Source organism: Danio rerio, chromosome 6 (assembly GCF_052040795.2).
Source record: "Danio rerio strain M-AB ecotype USA chromosome 6, GRCz13ab, whole genome shotgun sequence".
Classification (NCBI taxonomy): Eukaryota; Metazoa; Chordata; class Actinopteri; order Cypriniformes; family Danionidae; genus Danio; species Danio rerio.
In genome coordinates this window covers 9,015,931-9,039,183 of record NC_141026.1, presented here as the reverse complement: position 1 = coordinate 9,039,183, position 23,253 = coordinate 9,015,931, and the positions used below count along the sequence as shown (strand labels likewise).

General features: G+C 34.3%; 1 protein-coding gene and 1 long non-coding RNA gene across 15 annotated transcripts in view; one reads left to right on the top strand and one right to left on the bottom strand.

The window, feature by feature from the left end:
- Window positions 1-23,253, top strand: part of rgl3a (ral guanine nucleotide dissociation stimulator-like 3a) — a 120,975-nt gene that overhangs the window by 53,999 nt on the left and 43,723 nt on the right. For 6 of the 14 annotated variants that reach the window (XR_015493183.1, XR_015493180.1, XR_015493181.1 and 3 more), the window contains exon 18: window positions 4,483-4,663. The exons of 6 other annotated variants lie outside the window; for them this stretch is intronic. The gene's annotated coding sequence lies outside the window, so the exon portion shown is untranslated. Of the gene's footprint in view, window positions 1-4,482; window positions 4,664-17,006; window positions 17,126-23,253 lie in introns of all 14 variants that reach the window. 2 more of the 14 variants (XR_015493184.1, XR_015493178.1) reach the window with 2 other exon arrangements.
- On the bottom strand, window positions 762-22,933 carry LOC147843359 (uncharacterized). The gene is made up of 2 exons (XR_015493217.1): window positions 22,809-22,933; window positions 762-2,301 (listed from the first exon to the last, which is right to left on the bottom strand). It is a non-coding gene; the product is annotated as an uncharacterized LOC147843359 (long non-coding RNA).

The window sequence follows — 23,253 nt, the reverse complement described above, 5'->3', positions numbered from 1 at the left end:
CCTAAACCGCTAGAAAGTGCTGTTTCTTATATCTGAAGTGTAATCATTGGCCTATATAAATCTACAAGATTGATTACGACAGTAGATGTTACTAACAGGCCTGCCAATCTCCGTGTAATCATAAAATCATCTTTCCAAAATCATTTTTTCCTCCTGTAGTTAGTACTTTAACCCTTTAAGAAATGATATATACATCCATGACAATTAATAATGAGGCTCTCTTCCTTATTTATGCATTTCTTTTATCAGATAAAAAAAAATCAAACCTTTTAAGCATGAGATCTCTGCAGGTTGAGTTTAGAAGAACAGTGAAAGTCAATGTTTTGATGGGTTATTAAAGGGAATTAAAAAAAAATCAGAAAATGATGAAACACCATAAATAATCAATGTTTGTTCTCTGTAGTCATTAGCATCAGATGTAGATGTTCAATAGCATTTGGATGATTTCATATTTACTCTATATATAAACATAACTGGAGTGAGTCGTAGGGCTTTTCAGTTTACCAACCTAGACTGGTAAATAGTTTTTCATACTTTTTTTTTTTTTTTTTTTTGTGAAACTGTTTTTCAAAGTGCTGTTTAGCAAAGAGATTTTCTTTGAAACTTTGTAGTTTTAATAACTCAATTCTTTTGTCTTTGCCATGCCGACAGTATATAATATTTTTCTAGTTATTTTTATAGTGAAAAAAAACATACTTTTCTAGAATTCCCTGCATGGCACTTCACTTTTTGTGCTTTTTAGTTGACTTTACTAAGGTTCTTTTTATTTTTATTTTTTTTTTGGTTTTGAGTGATGCACATTTTTTTACATCACAGTTTTGTTACATCTAATGTTAGTAATGAATGTTTATTGCATAATAATAGTTTTATGTCTGTTTTTATGGTGTTTAGTAGTTGTGTGATTGACATTATTCATAACGTATATTAGTATGATTTTTCTTTGCTTGTTGGAAAAGTAGTTTGTTATGAGCTTTGGTTCATTCATTATTTTCTCATCCACACATGCTTGCAGTTGTCTTTTTTGTCTGTGTAATTCTTCGAAACATTAGTGTATAATTAAAAGAAATGTACAAAAACAGTAATTTACCGTAAACCATAGAAATTTCTTTACGTTTTAAGCATATTTTAAACAGTTGAATTCCGGCAACCACAACTACTGTTTTTTTATCCTAAATTTTACGTTTTTTTCTTTGGATTTTTTATGGTACAGATTAAAGTGCAATTTAAGAACTCAAGGTTAATTTGGTTAACTAGGCAAGTTAAGTTATTGGTTGACAGGGGCTTGTCCTCTAGCAAATTTAAAATAAATTGTTATAATATTGACCACAGACATTTTAACATTTTTAAAAATGTGTTTTTTTTATTCTAGCCAAAGTGAAAGAAATAAAGGTCTGACAAGTTGTGCATTCAGAGATGCTATTCTGTTGCTTTTCTATCAGATCGAACCGGTCTGGCCATTCTCCTCTGAATTTGTGCCCACAGAACTGCCGCTCACTGGATATTTTGTCTTTGTCAGATCATTCTCTGTAAACCGTAGAGATTGTGTGTGAAAATCCAAGTAGATCAGCAGTTTCTGAAATACTCAGACCAGCATGTCTGGCACCAACAACCATGCCACGTTCAAAGTCGCTTAAATCACCTGATGCTCAGTTTGACCATGTCTACCAGACTAAATGCATTGAGTTGCTGCCATGTGATTGGCTGATTTGAAATTTGCAGTAACAAGCAGTTGGACAGGTGTACCTAATAAAGTGGCCGGTGAGTGTATGTAAAGTGTTACCAAATCTTCACAGGAGGGCTAATCAATTTGTGTTAAACTACATTTTGATTCTGTTATTTTTTTTAGCTGTGCTTATTCAATTGAGATTCTGGTTGACGTTTTGTGTTTAGCATTTCTTTCGAGACTTTCAAATCGGTGTAAATGCAAAAACTAAATAGGATCAATTGAGCTAGAACACACAAAAAAACACTTTTAAAATTGTGTAAATTTTTGAGGAGGTGTTTAGAAAACCCAACCTTGTGCTGTACATGTGAGCTCCTCCACACACAAACTCACACACACACGCTTTTCTTCTTCACGTGATGTCTTTCCTCTCCGCTTGACCCAGTAACCTAAACAGAAAGCAGGAACATGCTCTCTCACTGGCCGTGTCCTGATGCTGTTGATTAACCTACTTAAATGATCCCGTCTCACCAGCGTCTCTCCTGGACTTCATACAGCAAGTAATTGGAAACACGCTGAACAGAGACTTCCTAGAACTGCTCTGTTTTAAAGCAGCGCCAGAAGGCATTTCACATGAACTGTACATGAAAGAGAAAGACAAAGTGCAAAGGAAGGTGATTAAGATTATAAACTCAGGAAAGCTGCATTGTTTGCATTTCAAGGTAAAATCATTTTCGGCTTCATTTAAATCCTTGCCAAAAAGATTTGAAGTAGTTTTTTTTTTTCACTGAGGGTGAATTTATGTGGTCAAAAATACAAGTGTTATGAAATATAGTGTGAAAAATGCAGGGTCACAAACAATTCATTAATGTTCCAACTAATTTGATTAATTTAACAAAACAAATGTAAGTGGACTGAACATAAAAAATACGTTCCTCAGTAAAATCTCTAAAATTGTGTTGTTTAAACTCACTTTAAATAAGTAGTTTGAACAAGCAGCAAAACATTTTTTGAGTGTAGTTTGTCAATTTTGTTTATTTTTTCACTTCAGATATATTTTAAAAAGTCATTTATTTTTGTTGTGTTGCTGATTTTCTGCTTAGTTAATAACATAATTGTATTATTATTATCATTAATAAGGATTCTTAGATTAAGGATGAATGGGAAGTTTGTTAAATTAGATGTGTGTTATCTTTAAGATGCCACCTACCTCCAAATAATTCTTGAGTGTAGTTAATGACCCTGTGTAAAGACCATAATTATTCTGTGGACAATTATTATTATTATTATTATTATTATTATAAATTGGGTAAAATATTAATTGCAAAACATTTAAATAACATTTATTCATTAATTTTCCTTTGGCTTAGTCTCTTATTTATCAGGGGTCGCCACCATGAACCACTAACTATACGGCATATGTTTTATGCATGCGGATGCACATCCAGCCGCAGCCCGGTACTGGGAAATACCCATACACTATTGCATTCACTCCCATACTCAATACCAATTTCAGTTTTATTCAATCCACCTATAGCACATGTCTTTGGACTGTGAGGGAAACTGGAGCACCTGGAGGAAACCCACACAAACACGGGGAGAACAAGCAAACTCCACACAGAAATGGCAGCCTGTACTTGAATTGGCGACCTTCTTGCTGTGAGGTGGCAGTGCTAACCACTCAGCCACCGTGCCGCCCTTCAACGAACATTAATTAATTAATTCGTCTATCAGTCTAATTATTTTATCTTTATATTTTGTAATAATAATAGTAACAATAATACTACTGCTAATAATAATAATAATACATTTTTATTGAGCACCAAACCACAATATTCTGATTCTGAAAGAACACGTGTCACTGAAGCTAATAATCAGAATCAAAAGCCTTTATTGTCTTTATACACCAAACAGAATTTGAAAGCACTGAGTTAGTAATAAAATGTTATACATAAAAATTAAATAAATATTATTTATATCATTCATTCATTTTCTTTTCGGCTTAGTCCCTTTATTAATCAGGGGTCGCCAAAATGGTAGGAACCACCAACTTATCCAGCATATGTTTTACGTAGCAGATGCCCTTCATTCACACACATACACTACGCACAATTTAGCTTACCCAATTCACCTATACCACATGTTTTTGGACTTGTGGGGGAGACTGGAGCACCCGGAGGAAACCCACGCCAACAAGAACATGCAAACTCCACACAAAAGTGCAAACTGACCCAGTCGAGGCTTGAACCAGCGACCTTCTTGCTGTAAGGTGACAGCACTACCCACTGGGCCACCGTGCTGCCCTATATCATCAGTTACAAGGCAAAAAGTCACAAAATAAATCACAAAAAATAAATAAAATAATAAAAGGTTAAAGTGTATTTTTTTTACTCAAACTTTCAATTTTCAATTCTTATATAAAGACTTGATTCTGATTATTGTCTGATTATTGGCTCTGATTATTGGCTTCACACACGACACATGATAGTTTAGAAATCATAATACCATGATTTGGTGCTCAATATACGTATTAATATTATTATTATTAATATTAATAGTATTATAGTAATTACATAGATTAAACAACATTAACATTAAACATAAATGTTTAAACATTAAACATTAATTACACAAAAAGTAATATTTATGTAATAATATTTAGCAGCATGCTACACTCTCAGAAATAAAGGTATGAGAGCTGTCACTGGGGTGGTACCTTTTCAAAAGGTACGCATTTATACTTAAAGGGCCATATTGGTAGCTCAAAAGTATACATTAGTCCCTAAAAATTTTAAGAATAATGTTTTTGTACTTTTAAGGTACTACACCCTTGAGGTATTAATATGGACTCACCAAGCAGCAGAAGACCACACCGGGTGCCGCTCCTGTCAGCTAAGAACAGGAAACAATTCGCACAGGCTCACCAAAACTGGACAATAGAGGATTGGAAAAACATTGCCTGGTCTGATGAGTCTTGACTTCTGCTGCGACATTTGGATGGTAGGGTCAGAATTTGGCATCAACAACATGAACGCACAGATTTATCCTGCCTTTTATCAATGGTTCAGGCTGCTGCTGGTGGTGTAATAGTGTGGGGGATATTTTCTTGGCACACTTTGGGCCCGTTAGTACTAATTGGCCATTGTGTCAACACCAAATTTGAACCTTTTGAAAAGGGTGAACTTCTGAGAGTGTATGTCAAATGATGCAGCATTGGTGAAAATCCAATCTTTTGAATGATAGTATACAGTTGAAGTCAGAATTATTAGCCCCCCGGTATATTTTTCCCAATTTCTGCTTAACAGAACACATTTGTAAACATAATAGTTTTAATAACTCATTTTTAACAACTGATTTATTTTTTGGCATGATGACAGAAAATAATATTAGACTAGATATTTTTCAAGACACTTCTATACAGCTTAAAGTGACTTTTAAAGGCTTAACTAGGTTAATTAGGCAGGTTAGGGTAATTAGGTAAAATCATTTTATCACAATGGTTTGTTCTGTAGACATTCAAAACAAAATATTGCTTAAGAGGACTAATCTTATTTACCTTAAAATGGTTTAAAAAAATTTAAAAACTGCTTTTATTCTAGCTGAAATAAAACAAATACGACTTTTTCCAGAGAAAAAAAATATTACAGGAAATATTGTGAAAAATTCCTTGCTTTGTTAAACATCAATGGGGAATATTGGGGAAAAGAAAATCACAGGAGGGCTAATACTTCGACTGTACATGATGATGTCATTCAAAAAAGAAACCCCACAATGTTAGAAAACCCACATACATCTCCAGTTAGTAAGCTGCACTGATCCTGTGTGTTTCCTTCAGCTCTTGATCTGATCTGACTCAGTGACTCTGGCCTCATGTGAGTTCTCGGTCACGCGTTCACACTTCCATCACGCCAAGTGTTTGGATTCGAGCAGCAGATTGAGGCACGGCTGAAGGAGTGCCGCTGTAAACACTCGTCTTTTGTTGCTCCTGTGATTCAGAGAGTTTCCTCTGAGACGTGAAGCTCTGTTAGCCATTATCATCCCGCTCTGAGTCACAGCTGCCCTCAAACTAATGCCTTATTAGGCCTGTGCTGAGGGGGTTTGAGGAAACCAAGTGTGCTGAGGAGAAATACATAGTGAGCTGGAGAGTTAGGAGTGATGGCCTTTCAGAGGTTGTAAAATATAGATCCTTTTACTGGAGATTAATATGGAAGCGGCATGGTGGCTCAATGGTTAGCATTGTCATTAATAGATTAACTATATTGTTATTATTCTTTTTTATATTTGTAGTATTTGTTAATATGGCGATGCAGCACCGGATTAATAAAGGGACTGAGCCAACAAGAAAATGAATGAATGAATTTGTTATTATATGCAATAGTTTAAAATTATTTATTATTTTTATATCTTTTTATATTTATTAATTAATGTAGTATTTATAATAACAAGTTATTTAAAATTTGACTTATTATTTGTATTAATATTTATATTGTATTAATATATGCAATAGATAAAATGTATTTATTATTATTATTAAGTATTTATAATAATAATAATAATAATAAGTTAATTAAAATGTGTCATTAATATTATCATTCTTTTTATTATTATTATTATTGTATTATTATATGCAATAATTTTAAACAATGTATTATTAGTATTAATATTATTTTAAGTATTTATAATAATTGATTATTTAAGATTTGACATTATTATTATTGTTGTATTTTTGTATTATTTTATGCAATAATTTAAATTAATTTATTATTATTATTATAAATAATAATATTAATAACAATAATAAATTATTTAAAATGATTGCATGTAATAATACAATAATGAGAAATGTATTATATGCAATCATTTTAAATAATTAATTACTAAATAATTATTATTATAATTATTTAGAATGACTAATCAATATTATAAATAACTAATTTTGATTATTTATAATTAATTCTTTTTATAATTTAATATAGAACTTGTGGCATAGCCACAGAATTATGTCGAGTTATATTCGGGTGGATTTGTGTTTTTGTATATTTATGCAAGTCTGTTCATGTCACAGAATTTAAAAAGGTAATTGCATATTTAATTAATAGTTTTAATAATTAGTTATAATTAGGTATATCTTCCTTAAGGTATACCCTATATCTTAGATATATGTGTTAAATAAAATTAACAAAATGCAAATATTTTAGGGATTTAATTTGAATAATTATGTTCTGAATTTATTGTTGACTAATAAATAAAAGTTTAAAATATAATATTTTAAATATATTACCGCAAAAATAGGGTATAATTTGCTCTTCTACAGTGACGGACATTTTCTGTATTATTTCTTTACAATACTTTACCCGTTAGACATGCATTATATAATGTATATCAATTTCAAATCTACTAATAAAACATAATTACATGTATAAAAAAACATAATGTTATTATATATTTAGACAGATTTAATTTAGCATCAAATATGGTAAATCCTGACGATCATACACATGTAATTCTATTTTTTATTAACTATTATTAATGAAAAAAAACATTATTTAATAAACAAATTAAATTAATAAACTAAAAAATTCTATAAATATTCAAAATCACATAGTTATATAAAAATTCAATACACAATGTTTAAAGAATATAAAGAAAGTCATCCAAGAATTAAAAGTTTGAGGAAAAATGTATATATTTTAGATGCTGTAATCTCTTTTTATCATTTTTGGAGTTCACTTAAAAAAGTTTCTTGATTAATGTCAGCTCATAAAGTTAGTTTCAGTAGCCAGAGAACTCATTTGAGACGTTTAACTTGAAGAACAGAAATCTGAGGGATTTTAATTTCACATCTGTCATGTATTATCTGCTAATTCTGTCTGTCGTGGCTGAAGAAACGACAACCTCAGCTCTAAAAAAAGAAACGCTAGTCAAGCACTGTCATTTTATTGTATTATTGTATATTCACTGTTGCCAGTAAGTTACCACAACTGCTCCTTTACAGTAACTTGCCTGTAAATGTGTTTCACAGTAGCAGGCCCTACCGCAACTCCTTTTATGGTAAAACTTTATTACATTTTTAACTGTACAGTATGATAATTTTACTGTAATTTATTTACATTTTACACCAGGAGTACTAAACCTTTATTTTTAATATTTACTATTGAATTTAATAAATTCCAAATAACACATTTTGTATTCAACCACAATATAGCAGTACTTGATTACAGTAGAATACCGCAAATTCATGCAGTAAGTGCTGTAAAAGTTTAACAAATTACTCACAATGCAGTGCATATTACAGTACTAAACTGTAAGGAATGTATGTGGTATTTTACTGGCGATTTTGCAGTAAATAACTGTGAAAAAACAGTACAAATCAGTGTCAAGTTTAACAGATTAGCCTGTTGTTTCAGTTAGCATGTGTGTGTCTGAGTATGTAGGTCAGGACTGAGCCATACGAGCTGCTAGTTTAGTGTTGGGTCATACAGGGCGATCTGCTGGGCCGTGGACTGCAGGTATCTGGACAGAAGGAGCAGACAGATGCTTATCTAATGGCTTATCGGGTTAATATGCTTGTGGTTAACACTGTCTAGTTCCTTTCAAGGGTAAAAGTGACCACTGAAAGATTAAAATAGGTGAATTACAGGGAGCCAGAGGGGCCCAAGACCCCCCGTTTCCAGTTAAAGCCTGTGTAGTTCTCTTTAAAATGCCAAGGGCTGAACTGGATCAGATCACAAAACAGGAGGTCGACACTGACATGATGTTAAACTGTGATTAATGGTTTTGTTGAGCCAACAATATATACCACAATATAAAGTAGGTCATCTTTTTATGATTATTTTTTTTTCTTTTTTAAATATGTCCCAAATAATGTTAAATAGAGCAAGGAAATTTTCACAGTATGTCTGATAATATTTTTTCTTCTGGAGAAAGAAGATTTTTTTTTTTCGGCTAGAAAAAGAGCAGTTTTTGATTTATAAATAAATCATTTTAAGGTCAAAATGATTAGCCCCTATAAGCAATACGTTTTTCAATAGTCTACAGAACAAACCATCGTTATATAATAACTTGCCTAGTCAACTTAATTAGTTAAGCCTTTAAAAGTCACTTTGAGGTGAAATTGTTATTAGAAATGAGTTATTAAAACTATTATGTTTAGAAATGTGTTTAAACAAATCTTCTTTCCATTAAACAGAAATTGGGGGAATAAATATTCAGGAGGGCTTATAATTCTGATTTCAACTGTGTATGCTGAATTAACGGTTGTCATTTGTGTTTTATCTGGCTAATATCAATATTTAATAGTTATTAAGTGGAGTTATTGGTCACACATTATGGCAAGTTTCCATAGTATTTATTCGAAAATATAGTATTTATTAAAAAATGGTTTATGGAGTCTGTGTAAACAAGACTTGAAACAAACTTGTAAAAATACATATTTCTTATAGAATGTTTGTCCATTTGCACTTGCTCAAAAGGATCTGGTTCCAGTCAGATAAGCAGAAATGGAATTTAGTTTGACAGTCATAAATTGAATATGGATTTATGGTAATAAAGGTTTTAATACAGATCCTTTTTTAAAATGCATTTTTGCTTTTTAGACTTGCTAAACAAAATCAGATTCCAATCAGATAAGCAAATATTCTATTTATCCGCTTGTTAAGTGTGATGTCACGCGTCCAAGCGCTCTATTCAACTGAATGGGGAGATTCATGAAATGATAATAATAAACGTTTACAAAGGGATTTAATACTTTCGAAAGTCACGATCGCAATATATATGTCCATGCCTAATATCCGATGGCCAGAAAGTGATTCATTGTTTTATAAATTGTTAAAATTTTGGTATTTGTTATGCAGCAAGCCCAGAGATTGTTGTGTACACTATGACTTTATGTAAAATTAACTTTAATGTGTGATAGGAATAAAACGTGATCATAAACGAAGGATTTCTCCACTCAAATGAATGGCGGCTTGGACCCGGAAACAGTATTACACACGTCACAAACACGTCACCACTTAACAAGAGGATATGAACTTTTCAGTCCTCTCATCACTTATGGACAATATTTGTTCAATATTTGTTAACTTATTTGAAACATAAAGTTTCAGTTTCCTACTTTAACAAACATTAATCGTTCATTGATTTATACAATGAGGACTGTACCATTTTGTTTTACGTTTGATTAACACATTTCTGTAACTCACTTTAACTCCATCAAAAACCATGAAGCGCTTTTCATTTCATTTTTATCTTTGTTTTATTTTTTCATCTGTGCTTTAATTCAAGTTCATGGGAGACATACACATTATTAATTCTTTCTCCACTGAACCATGACTTTATATTTTATACTGTACATTATTTCTGTTAAGCGACAGGACTTTATTTTGGTAAAATAAGCATAATTTAAAAGCATTTTCCTTTCATATAAGCCAATTCTGATACCAAATGATCAACTAGAAGTGCAGTTATTATTTGTTGTTCCCACTCCCCTAAAAATCATCCCAATCAATGTAAAATTATGAACTCTTCCCAAATAGAGTCATCATCGTGCAGCCCTAGTTTCAAATTGCATTAGTTTTGTTTACATTTGATTTTTAAAGTTCATATTTTTCCCTTTTACACTCAAGATTCCAATCACATATGCACAAACATTGACCTTGAACCTGCAGTCTAGTATAAGTTACATGTGAACAATCATTGTCCATAAGCGGTGAGAAGACTTTCTATTTATTTCCATGAAATAATTGCAATCAGAGCGACAAGTCAAGAGGACAGTGTGGTCTGGACTTCACAAAGCTCAAGTGCTCTATTAACAACAAGTGTCCTCGCAAGTGGAATATTGATGGCAAAGCTGTGAGTTTCACACATTCTGCCTGTATTGATTTATGACCGCAGAATAATGCCTTTTTAATGAAGCGCTTTCATTAGAGCTGCTGGAAACATATTTTGTTGCCTTTCACATTTAAACAATCATATGCGAAGTAACACGATCTGCCTACAAGCCTTATGGTCCTCGGCCTCACACTGAAGGCAGCTGTTCAATCTCGCATTTTACCCTCAACATATGCCAGTCATGTTCTCGCAGATGTGTGCATGTGAAAACAACCTCTCTCTCTTTTTCTTTCTCCATAGCCCCTCACACGCACACAGTGTAGCAATACCCCAAACGCTCACATTGCATAACTGTAGGCTGACTCATTGCTCTAGTGACCCAATTCATCCTTCGCATTTAATGGATGAGCAGAAATCTCGTCCTCACTTACACTTCTGCCCCACTTTTTATGACTTTTTCATCTTCTTTACAATTCTAACGTCTTTTCTTTCATTATTTCAGAGCTGAGAGGTTCTTTCACGCTTTCTCTCTTTCTTTTTTATGACTGTAATCTTGGCCTTGCTCATATAATGGAATGATGTCGGTGTGCATGACATAATAAAGCGCCGTGCTGTTATTGACGCCGGAGCTTTTATTGGTGCTGATTATGCATTAGCTGAAATAGCATGAGAGGGCACTTATGCAGTTTGCAGTTGGGTTTTATAACGTCTTACACTTTAATTTCACTAAGGCAAGGTTCGCAATGTAATATGTTTGGCACCGAATGCTCAACTGTAATGGATCATGTTCAATTTATAATAATAAGATACAAGTTCACTGTAAACTGTAGGAGTTAAAGTGTAAATGGGTGCTTGCTTTTAGACATTGGACATTTGTTATTTTGGGAACAAGCAAATTTGAGCATCATATTTAAATAAAGGCATAACTTTAAAGGAATAGTTCACCCAACAATGAAAATTCAACATAGGCTCATTTTATATCTATGCTTCAGTATTGTGCAACAGCAAAAAACATATTTTAACAAACGTTTGACTGCCGTATCTAGGTCAAACAAATTGTATAGAGTAGTGTGACTAATCTTTCATTCCTTTTTACACTAATGATATTTACAGTCTGTCTGTCTGTCTGTCTGTCTATCTATCTGTCTATCTATCTTTTCTGGCATGGTCAGTTTGCTCAATAGCTCACCTTGTACAGTGCTGTACTTGTGATGCAGAGACGGCACTAAATTCTTAAGTTGTGTCCCAAATGACACACGATACACTAAGCATTTATACCCTATGCACTTATACAGTCATCCATCCATCCATCCATCTATCCATCTTTCTTTTTCTGGAGTGGTCAGTTTGCTCAGTAGCTAACCTTGTACGGTGCTGTACTTGTGAGGCAGAGATAACACTAAACTCTTAAGTTATGTCCCAAATGACACACCATACACTACGCATTTATACCTTATGCACTTATACACTCGTATATCCATCTATTCATCCATCTGTCTATCTATATTTTCTGCCATGGTATGTTTGCTCAATAGCTCACCTTGTAGTGTTCTACTTGTGATGCAGAGACGGCACTAAATTCTTAAGTTGTGTCCCAAATGACACACGATACACTAAGCATTTATACCCTTTGCACTTAAACAGTCATCCATCCATCCATCTTTCTTTTCTGGAGTGGTCAGTTTGCTCAGTAGCTTACCTTGTACGGTGTTGTACTTGTTAGGCAGAGATAACACTAAACTCTTAAGTTATGTCCCAAATGACACACTATACACTACGCATTTATACCTTATGCACTTATACACTCGTATATCCATCCATTCATCCATCTGTCTGTCTATCTATCTTTTCTGGCTTGGTCAGTTTGCTCAGTAGCTTATCTTGTACAGTGTTGTACTTGTGATGCAGAGATAAAAATAAACTTTTTAGTTATGTCCCAAATGACACACGATACACTAAGCATTATACCAGGGGTGTCCAAAGTCGGTCCTGGAGGGCCGGTGTCCTGCTGATCTTAGCTCCAACTTGCTTCAACACACCTGCCTGGAAGTTTCTAGTATACCTAGTAAGAGCTTGATTAGCTTGTTTAGGTGTGTTTGATTAGGGTTGGAGCTAAACTCTCCAGGACACCGGCCCTCCAGGACTGAGTGTGAACACCCCTGATTTTTACCTTATGTACTTATACACTTGTCTATCTATCCATCCATCCATCTATCCATCTTTCTATCTATTTGTCTTTTCTGGTTGGGTCAGTTTGCTCAGTAGCTCACCTTGTACAGTGTTTTAATTGTGATGCAGAGACAACACTAAACTTTTAAGTTGTGTCAAAATTACACACTATACACTATGCATTTATGCACTATGCACTCATATACTCAATTATGTAGTGCAGAGTTTAGTGTTGTCCAAAATGGAACACTAACTTTTTTTTTTTTGACTAAACAGAAATTCAATTTGTTTCCCAGGTAAAATTTAATGTTTGCCAGATTAGTGAAATAAATTACCAAATTACCAGATAGTACCTACAGTATCATGAGTACAAGCACATTCACCATCAGGAGGTGGCATTACGTTTTAATTTTGCTTGCACAATCGAAAAAAATCCAAAGTAATCCAATATCAGTGTCCAATAGCTTCACACTATCCCCTAGGGGAGCAAAACTATGACTGTTGAATGCAGGAAGTATTCAACATTTCACACTTATTTTTAATGACTGAATAAATGCACCATTTGGGCATTTTAAGTGCACTTATTGTTTTTAAAATGTTTAGAATTTTCAGTGTGAATGGACTACTATTTATACTACAAAATGCCATAGAATAGTGCATAAGTGAGTGATTTGGGATGCACATACACTAAATGGTTGAGTGTACAAGTGCATAGTACATAAGTGTATAGTGTGCCATTTGGAATGCAACAATACATTTGTGAATAAGTGTATAGTGTGACATTTGGGACACAAGTTATGTCTCTGCCAGTCACATGATCAAAATTCCATTATTAAAAACGACCCTTTTATTAAGCATTTCAGTACTAGAGAATGAACGCAGCTCTATCTTAAGACTCCAGCCTTTTACAAATCGTTGTTGCGTGTAATCTAGAGCTGATCACAGCGGGCGATGTGTCACCATGAGGGGAACATTTCTCAATAGGGTATCCACCGATATCATTTCATTCTTTGTTTGGGAAGATTTGGGTCTGATTAAAGTAACTGATTACAAAAGAGAGGATAATGACAGGAATTTGCCGTGTAATTGGTGACTGTGCCACAGGTGCAGCAGAGGAAGGAGATTGAGAGAATTATCAACCAAAATGATAAAATGACAAAGAAAGGGAGAGTATATGAAGTAGATGTTTATAGTTTTGGAGGAAAATGTAAATGCTGCTTGCAGGATGCTGTAGAGGTAATTGGTGGAAGATTGCTGCACAGGAATTCACTTTTCGGAGTAGTTTTAGCATATTTCTGTGTAATTGCTTGAGTGTTTTGTGTTGTTTAGACGGCTGGTTAATAATAGAAGGAATTGGGATGAAGAATATATCAGTATAATCTGCACTGTTAACAGTTTTTGTAAATTACACAGTATTTACCTGTAATGTGAACTGTGTTTCACTGTAGGACAGTTATACAGTATGTTACTGTATTTTAAAGTTGAAATGTGAAAATTACTGTATATTTTACATGAAAGTTGTACAATAAACAGTGCTGCAAATCTAAATACTGTATTTTTGCTGTAATTTATTTACAGTAAGGCGAACTGCTGTCGGTAAGTTACTGTAGATTTTACAGGAAATTGTTAACAATATTAACAAGTGATAAACAAGTTGACAGTAATAAACAAATATTAATTCATTAATTCATTTTATTTTCGGCTTAGTCCCTTTATTAATCCTGGGTCGCCACAGCAGATTGAACCGCCAACTTATCCAGTACATGTTTTTACACAGGTATGCCCTTCCAGCTGTAACCCATCTCTGGGAAACATTCATACACACTCATTCACACAGATACACTACGGACAATTTAGCCTACCCAATTCACCTGTACTGCATGTCTTTGGACTGTGGAAGAGACCGGAAACCCATGCGAAGACTGGGAGAACATGCAAACTCTGCACAGAAATGCCAACTGACCCAGCCAAGGCTCAAACCAGCAACCTTCGTGCTACCTTACTACCTACTGCGCCACTGCGTTGCCTAATAAACAAATATTGAATACTGAATATTATTTAAGCTCATTTTCCATTCTCACATTTAAAACAGCTTTGCCATTATTTAAAATACAATAATGTTGAAAACTTTGGAGTGGGTTAATCTTGTTTAAGTAGATTCATTTCTCACCAAGGCTGATTAAAATACATTTCAAACTGGAAATGTGAAATATTATTACAATTAGATATTATTACTGTTTTACTTCAAAATTTAATATGGAAAATTTTCACTATCATTACCAATGACGGGTGTTATTATTTACTAATTTAAATTATTCACTAATTAGATATAATTACAGTTAATTACTAATACCTTCATCTGAACAGTAATTTAATAAATAAGTAATACAATCAACTGACTATAAATCCCTATAAATCTCAGCACATAAACAATAGAAACTAAACTCTTAATTCTTTTGTTTTGAGTCAAACAGGGCCTTTTAGCTTTATTTTAAAAATACACACCATAAACTGTCATTAATTTCTTACTAAATCCAGATTCTTAAACATTTCCTATTGACCGAAAAATCTAACCTTTAGTTGAAAAACTTATGCAAAATACACTCACTTATACTAATTTCTCACTTATTTTTTCTTAATCGTGTTTAATCGTCTTGACAGATGTATAACATTTTTTATTTGAAACATTTAGATATTCTGCTAAATTTAACAACAAAAAAGACCTTTATACAGATTTATACAGAACTGCTTGATTTTTGTACAAGGCAGGTAGAATATTATAAGTAACTGTAATTAAATGAGCTAAAAATGAACAGTAAAATAGTATAACTGTTCAGTTGAAAAGTAATTTAATTACAGTAACTAATTACACCCATCACTGATCATTACTGCAGTCCTGTCTGTTGGTGTCTAAAAAAGAATCTTTTCTATATTTTGACCTTCTATATGAATCAGAATCAGAAAGAGCTTTATTGCCAGGTACGTTCGCACGTACGATGAATCTGTTTTCGTGACAGAGCTTCTACAGTGCAACAGAATTACAGAGACAGGACAAAAAAAAAAACAGATAATAAATATATAAAAAGCAGGCTCACCACACAGAAATGACATTTATGTCTCCTGAAAGTTGAGCTTTTTGATGACGCACTGTCAAGTGGATAAACTTGAAACACGGTTTGATGAATTTAAAATGTGCGATGACGCATTTAGTTATTTGACGCATACTGTAACCTTAGACATCACTGGTATGTGCCTTTTAGTGTTGTTGCTAAAGCCAGATTTTACTTTATACAGTCATACCATTAAAAGTGCCGTGAAATACTTTGAGATTTGCATTTTTGTATTCGATGTTTAAAGTAATCTCAACTGAAATATGAATAGAGGGTGGGGCATATAGGAGCCAGTAGTGTTTGCTTTTATCACAGGTCTGCCAGTGAGAGCGGTTGAACTCAAGCGCTAGCAAATGTGAAGGGTCCTGAAGTGGGCAGTGCATGTCAGACAATAGAAATCATTTGATTGGTCAACATTTGATGAGAAACTGAAGTATGAGGTGATGTAAAATAAAATTGTTGATCCATTTAGGTGGAAGAGACAGACTGCAAGCTTTCAATGTTTATTTCGGTTTTACAGTACTGTGCAAAACTTCTAGGCCAACATTAAATCTATTGTTTTACTGGTGGTAAAATGGATATATGTGACTCTTTACCACAAAACCAGCCATAAACCAGTGTGATTTATTTCAAATTGAGATTTTTTACAATGTGAATAAATTATGTTTCTAATCATGTATGGTTTGTGAGTATAGGAGTTTTGGTTTACTTGTTTTAGACATGAAAGACAGTGTTGGAATTAGGCTTTTTGTCCTGGTTTAAGCTGTATTTCTATCAGTGTTGTTTGAAATATTTTCTGAATTGGCGACATTGTGAATGTTGAAAAGTACAGATGGTAAGTTTTAATACAGTATGCCATCCCTTCTGGAAAGGACTTCAGTGGTAACCGTCTTTATTTTCAGCATGATAATGATCAGCGAATGGGGTATATGCACAGCTTCAGCCAATGGATTTCTGTGACTATTTTAAATTTGATAATGTTCCTTTTACAGCATTTACATCGTAATGAAATTAAAATACAATCAGTTAAGCATTTATTTAGTTGTTTAAGCATAAAACAAGATAATAGGCTGTGTAACAGCTAGCACCGTCAGTATCAGCAGGCTAGTGCAGAAACAGAAATACTGAAGTAAAATACATTTTCATATTTTAAAGAGATGGTGGGGAAAAATGGAATTTAATGCAGTGCTTCTTGCCTGAACATTAAAAGTCTGTGTGCATATACCCCATTGCAGAGAAATCCTGTTTGTAGAAAGAAAACAGCTGATGAAACACAGACATGAAATGGCCTCCACAAGGTCCAGACCTGAATATTATAGAGGCTATATGAGATCACCCAGACAGAAAAAGAAAAGTATGACACTTATAACCTAAAGAAGAACTATGGAAAGTGTTAAAATAAGGCTGATATTACACAACTAGGTATGGGACAATAACCGGTTTCAAGGTTTACAGAGAATAGGATAATTCAAGGTTTTAAAACCGCCTAAATTTTCTGTTATACCATTCCTACAGTATGTATAAGGTTTGTTTTGGTTTATTTTTTTACATGTTTTTCGCACGTACCTGTTTCGTTATTTAGGGCAACAATACCCCCAACAAAAAAAGCAACCTCCACATCAAAAGCTACTGGTCCAAAATATTTTAAATGTTTCTTCATATGCAATATTTTGTGTTCAATGGGGGGAAAAGTGGTCATTTTTTACCCAGACATTTGAAAAGAACCTATATTGGAGCAGTAATCACAATACCGTGAAACAGTGATATTTTTATCCAAGGTTATTATACCTTCACAATGTTATGCCTACACAGCACATTATTTCAGAAAATGTCAGGACATTTAGAACAAAACAGTTTAACATTAAACATAGAGGTTTGCTTCCCACATAGCAAAATATCTTTGGCCCAGCCCATTTCCCACACAATCAACTTTTGCTTGGCCCACATGCCGCAGTGAACTACGGTACATAACTGGACCAAGTCTGGCTTCCAGACAAGGGCCAAACATGGACCATATCTGGGCCAATTCTCAGCCAAGTTACTAACTCATAAATGAGCCTGAACTGGGCCAGATTTGTTGGTGTGTCACTGCTCTAATGAAACTGATAAACCCAATATTCATTGCACTTTAGGCGTGCTATGGGCATGCTTTTTTCGGAAGTGACCTGATTGGAGGATTTTTTTTTCTTTGTTTAAAAATAATAAAAATTTATTTTAAATGTAGGTCAAGATAGGCCAAACTTACATAGCCCACATATCAATTATTAATGTCTTGGCCAAATACTACATTTACATCTTTCCCCAGTATTGTGTGCCGCCTAAAAGACGGTGCCACCTCTGCCAAACCAGGGCCATGTTTGGCCCACTTGCTGTGTGCCAATGCCAGAGAATGCCTGCTGTGCCAGATTTATGCCAAATCTGGGCCAGAATGCTTTGCTATCTGGGTTGAAGAGGAAATGTTGTGCTGTTGTTGTTCTTTTTGCACATATTTCCTATGTTTTCTGTTTGCTTTTAATACAAAAGACTGATTGTTTATATAAGTCTTAGGCCAACAAAACTGGTACAGTGCTTAGGACTTTTGCACAGTACTGTATATCTTCTAAACTCAAATTTTGTCACTGTTTTGAAGCACACTAGCTTGTAGGCATTCTTAAAACTAACTGTATACTGGTACTAACATCTAAAAAAAATGCCATTTTAATTTCACAGGACTTTAAATTCCAACAAAGGTGTTGACAATGTACTTGTGATTGTAGCACCGAAACATGGAAGCAATCACATTTTATATTATACCTGCTAATGGTGACAGATAGTGATTGAGAGTGCTAAATTATTATATTTTGCAGATAAAATAGCATGATAACTTTTTAACACCTCTGTATCATCTTTTTATTACACTGTATGTGCAGTCAGAGGATTTTAGCACTGAAATTAGTTTTGTTGTGAATGAGAAAGTTTTGTTAACCCATTGAATGAGCAAGCATGAATGGAAAGCATATTCAAACATATCCGGATGAATGCAGACGTGGCCAAACAGGCCATAATTGTAGTTATAGCATTTTGCGTTACCTAAGGGTGAACAAGAGAGAGAGAGAGAGAGGGCGGACTGAATGGGTCACAGGCTTTAGGACTGAGGGAATGGGGTGTGGGCAAGACTCTGACCTACATTCGGCTGCCCTTTCACTAGATCTGCCTCTGCGAATCACACTTCCTCTTATAAACTCTCACCAGCACTTAATATACACTCACACGTCACACATAACCCCGATTAATACACATCTTGTGATATGCTTCTACATGACACTCGTATGCTTATAAGCGCGCACGTCATCATTATAATCCTGTTCCGCATGACACACATTGGCGCTCAGACTCTTCTGCCCCTGTTTGCGCTCTCTATTTTTTGACCTACATCTTAGGCAACTGGGTTACATAACCAGAGTTATGTTGTGCTCTGGAATCCCAGCGCTCTTGCAGATGTTCAGAGACAAAACATCTTCTCTTCCCACTCCATTCCTCTCTCTCTCTCTTTCTCTCGCTGCCCTCTTTTTCCGGCTTCTTCTTCCTCTGCTTGTTTTACTCTTCCTTCACTTTTTCTGTTCTGATTTTCCTTCTTGTCCTGCCTCTGCTCTCATTTTCGTGGTCAAAAATGAGATTTTTTTTCTGCATTAAATGAATGACTTTACACTGTAAAAAATGCCGGGTTCCACACAATTGATTTGTGTTGGGACAACATGAAGGAATTAAGTTAACTTATTAGTTTTTGCAAAATCAAAAGTGCAGTAGGTGATCTGCCAAAATGCTCTCCGTTAGCATAATATCTTTTCTACACAATTTTAAAGATCTAATTAAGATAGACAGTAGACAATCCACTAGATCAGTGGTTCTCAAACTTTTTTAATCAAGTACCACCTCAGAAAAAAATTGTCTCTCCAAGTACCACCAAAATGAGCAGTATTGAAATACGATAGCGTAGTAGGCCCAGTAAAGCAGCTACAACTCTGCACAGTTAAAAAAAAGTGGCAGATTACCTTAGAAATATAGGCTTTATGTCATAAATGGCAAATTATATACATAATTTTTGATTAATTTTTAAATGTTTGTACCATGTACATGACATACATCATTCCTCCGCGTACCACTAGAAGGAAGCCTGCGTATCACTAGTTGTACACGTACCACAGTTTGAGAACCACTGCACTAGATCATGTCATTCGCCTGTTAAAAAAACTTTAGAGTATAATACTACAACAAAAAACTGTATTATATCTAGCACGTTTTCAGTTGTGTGGCAAGCAAAACTTGTCCTATGTGCTATATTTCATGCATGCAAGGATCGCTGGTCTCACTCTCTCACACGCTTTGTCCAAAAGCGACTACTGTATGCTTAGTGGTTGGCCAGTCTATGGATGTTTCCCAGTGATGGGTTGCATTTGAAAGGGCATCCGCTGCGTAAAATATATGCTAAATAAGTTGATGGTTCATTCCGTTGTGGTGACCCCAGATTAATAAAGAAACTAAGTCGAAAATAAGATGAATAAACGAATGATATACATTATTTTTTAAGGATTGTGTTAGAAATTACAAAGCAGTGGCGCAGTAGGTAGTGCTGTCGCCTCACAGCAAGAAGGTCGCTGGTTCGAGCCTTGGCTCAGATTGCGTTTCTATGTGGAGTTTGCATGTTCTCCCTGTGTTCGCGTGGGTTTGCTCCGGGTGCTTCGGTTTCCCCCACAGTCCAAAGACATGCGGTACAGGTGAATTGGGTAGGCTAAATTGTCCATAGTGTGAGTGTGTGTGTGAATGTGTGTGTGTGGATGTTTCCCAGAGATGGGTTGCGGCTGGAAGGACATCCGCTGCGTAAAAACTTGCTGGATAAGTTGGCGGTTCGTTCCGCTGTGGCGACCCCGGATTATTAAAGGGACTAAGCCGATAAGAAAATGAATGAATGTTAGAAATTAAATAGCATCATTAAATGATTGTTTTGGGCATTTTGTAAATAATTGTTTAAAATATATATGTAAATATATAACTAAAAACTATTTAAAAGACACATTTTATAGTGGAAAAAATGTAAATCATTATAATAAATTAAGGCACTATTACATATTAAAAATGATGGATTCTTAGACATATTTGTTAACCAAGTCAAGCTATAAAGTGAACAAGATGTTTGAAGAAGGATTTTTTACTCTGGGTTATTTCTAGCCCACTAATCAAATGTGTGATTGGGTGAACCTTTGTACAAAAGGTCAGATTTTCTTGCTTCCTTTGAAGCGCAAGATTTTCTTTGAAACATTCTCAGATATGGATCATTAGGCTTTGCACAAATCTGTTCATGACGATAAAGCAAAAGACAGCTTAATTCTTTTGCTCAAATAGCACTAATAGCATTTCTATAGGATAAACTGTATATCCATTATCAATGGGTCCAAGATGAGAAGAATCATTCAAGCATCAAACTAACAAATCTTGCAGTGTAAACATATTTTCATACAGTGAGCCCAGAAATAACTCATTAACACTCATTTATACTTTGCCACTATTTTTAAAACCACTTATATTTACCCATTTGTCAGCTAGAAATTTGAAATCATTCAAATTATAATACAAATTAGTATTTTCTGATTTCATTCATTTTCCTTCGGCTTAATCTGTTTTTCAGAGGTTGCCACAGTGGAATTAGTGGAGATGGGTTAGATTGGAGTTTTTCATTCATTCATTCATTTTCCTACTGCTTAGTCCCTTTATTCATCAGGGGTTACCACAGCAGAATGAGGGGGAGGGAGCGCCTCTGCAGTACATATTTTTGTAGTCTACAATGGTTTAACTTATTTTTAAAGCATTTAAAGCATACATTGAAAAAAATATACTACAATTAGTGAAAATGAATGGATTTTAATATACTTGTTCACGTTCACTGAAGCAGTACTAAACCTTTATATTTATGGGTATTTTTTAATGTAACTTCTACAAACTTATAATCCCTATGGTTTTAATATAACATCGGACAACCCGAATGAATTACAATCGAGCCAGAATTATTAGCCCCCCTTTGAATTTATTTAAATTTTTTATATTTCCCAAATGATGTTAAACAGGGCAAGGAAATTTTCACAGTATGTCTGATAATACTTTTTCAGCTGGAGAAAGTCTTATTTGTTTTATTTTTGCTCGAATACAAGCAGTTTTAATTTTTTTAAACACCATTTTAAGCTCAATATTATTAGCCCCTTTAAGCTATATATTTTTTTCGATAGTCTACTGAACAAACCATCATTATACAGTAACTTTCCTAATTACCCTAACCTGCCTAGTTAACCTAATTAACCTAGTTAAGCATTTAAATGTCACTTTAATATCTAGTTAATTATTATTTACTGTCATCATGGCAAAGCTAAAATAAATCAATTATTAGAGATGGGTTATTAAAACTATTATGTTTAGAAATGTGTTGAAAAAAATCTCTCTGTTAAACAGAAACTGGGGGGGGGGGGATAAACAGAGGGGGGGCTAATAGTTCTGACTTCAACTGTTTATGGAATCATGTATTTTATGTCAGCATACACTAAAAAAAATTTCAATGTATGTACTTAATTTATTTAGGGAAGTGTTTATAAGTTATTTAAATGGACTCAATTTAAATACATTAATTTGAACATTACTACATTTAATTTATATGATTAAATTCAAGCCCATATTAATTGTTTGCAACAACTTACCTTAAATATTGTAGTAAATCCAGTATTTTTTTTTTCGGTGTGTATATAATCATGACTTTTCTCTAAAAGAAGTCAAGAAAAGCTACATTTCATTGTCATTCGGCAGCAGTTGTTTTTGTTGTTTGCTATTGCATTGATGCCTGTACATAGTGCTCAGTTATTAAAGAGATCACAATGCAGCGTTTCTGCTTACTCGTCTGTAATCTCTCTGCAGGATGAATGACGTGTCTGCACCTCCACCCCAACCCTCACTCTCTCTGAATTCCCCTTCTCTCATCCATTCTCCTCCCCTCCACACTGACCTACTTTTCCACTGACCTGCTTTCGTAAGGATCCGCATACTCCGAGCAAATCAAAAATGGGGGAAAGAGGGAGAAAAAAAGAGAGACCAGCGCAGAGAACAAAGCACTGCAGCTTTGCTAAAAGTCACCTTGCTTTTGTTCTCGCTGCCGTAGCAACCATTCCTGCGCCACAGTTTGCCGTGCACGTCATCAACAACACTTCTTTTTTTAGTTACACACTGTTTAACTAATGTGTTCACAACAGGTGATGTGTGCGCGTTAATATGGATGATTCTGCTGGAGTAGGTTACATACTTTCAGATGATGTTGTTGTATAATAGCCGATTACTTAATGTCGGATAAGGTAGTAGGTGATATAACAAACTGGCAGTCTACCAGATGCGATAAATTAATCAATGCATAACAGGTGATGCTCGGAAACAACCGAGTGCGTTAGGAAAGAGCTTGTGGTGAAGCGGTCG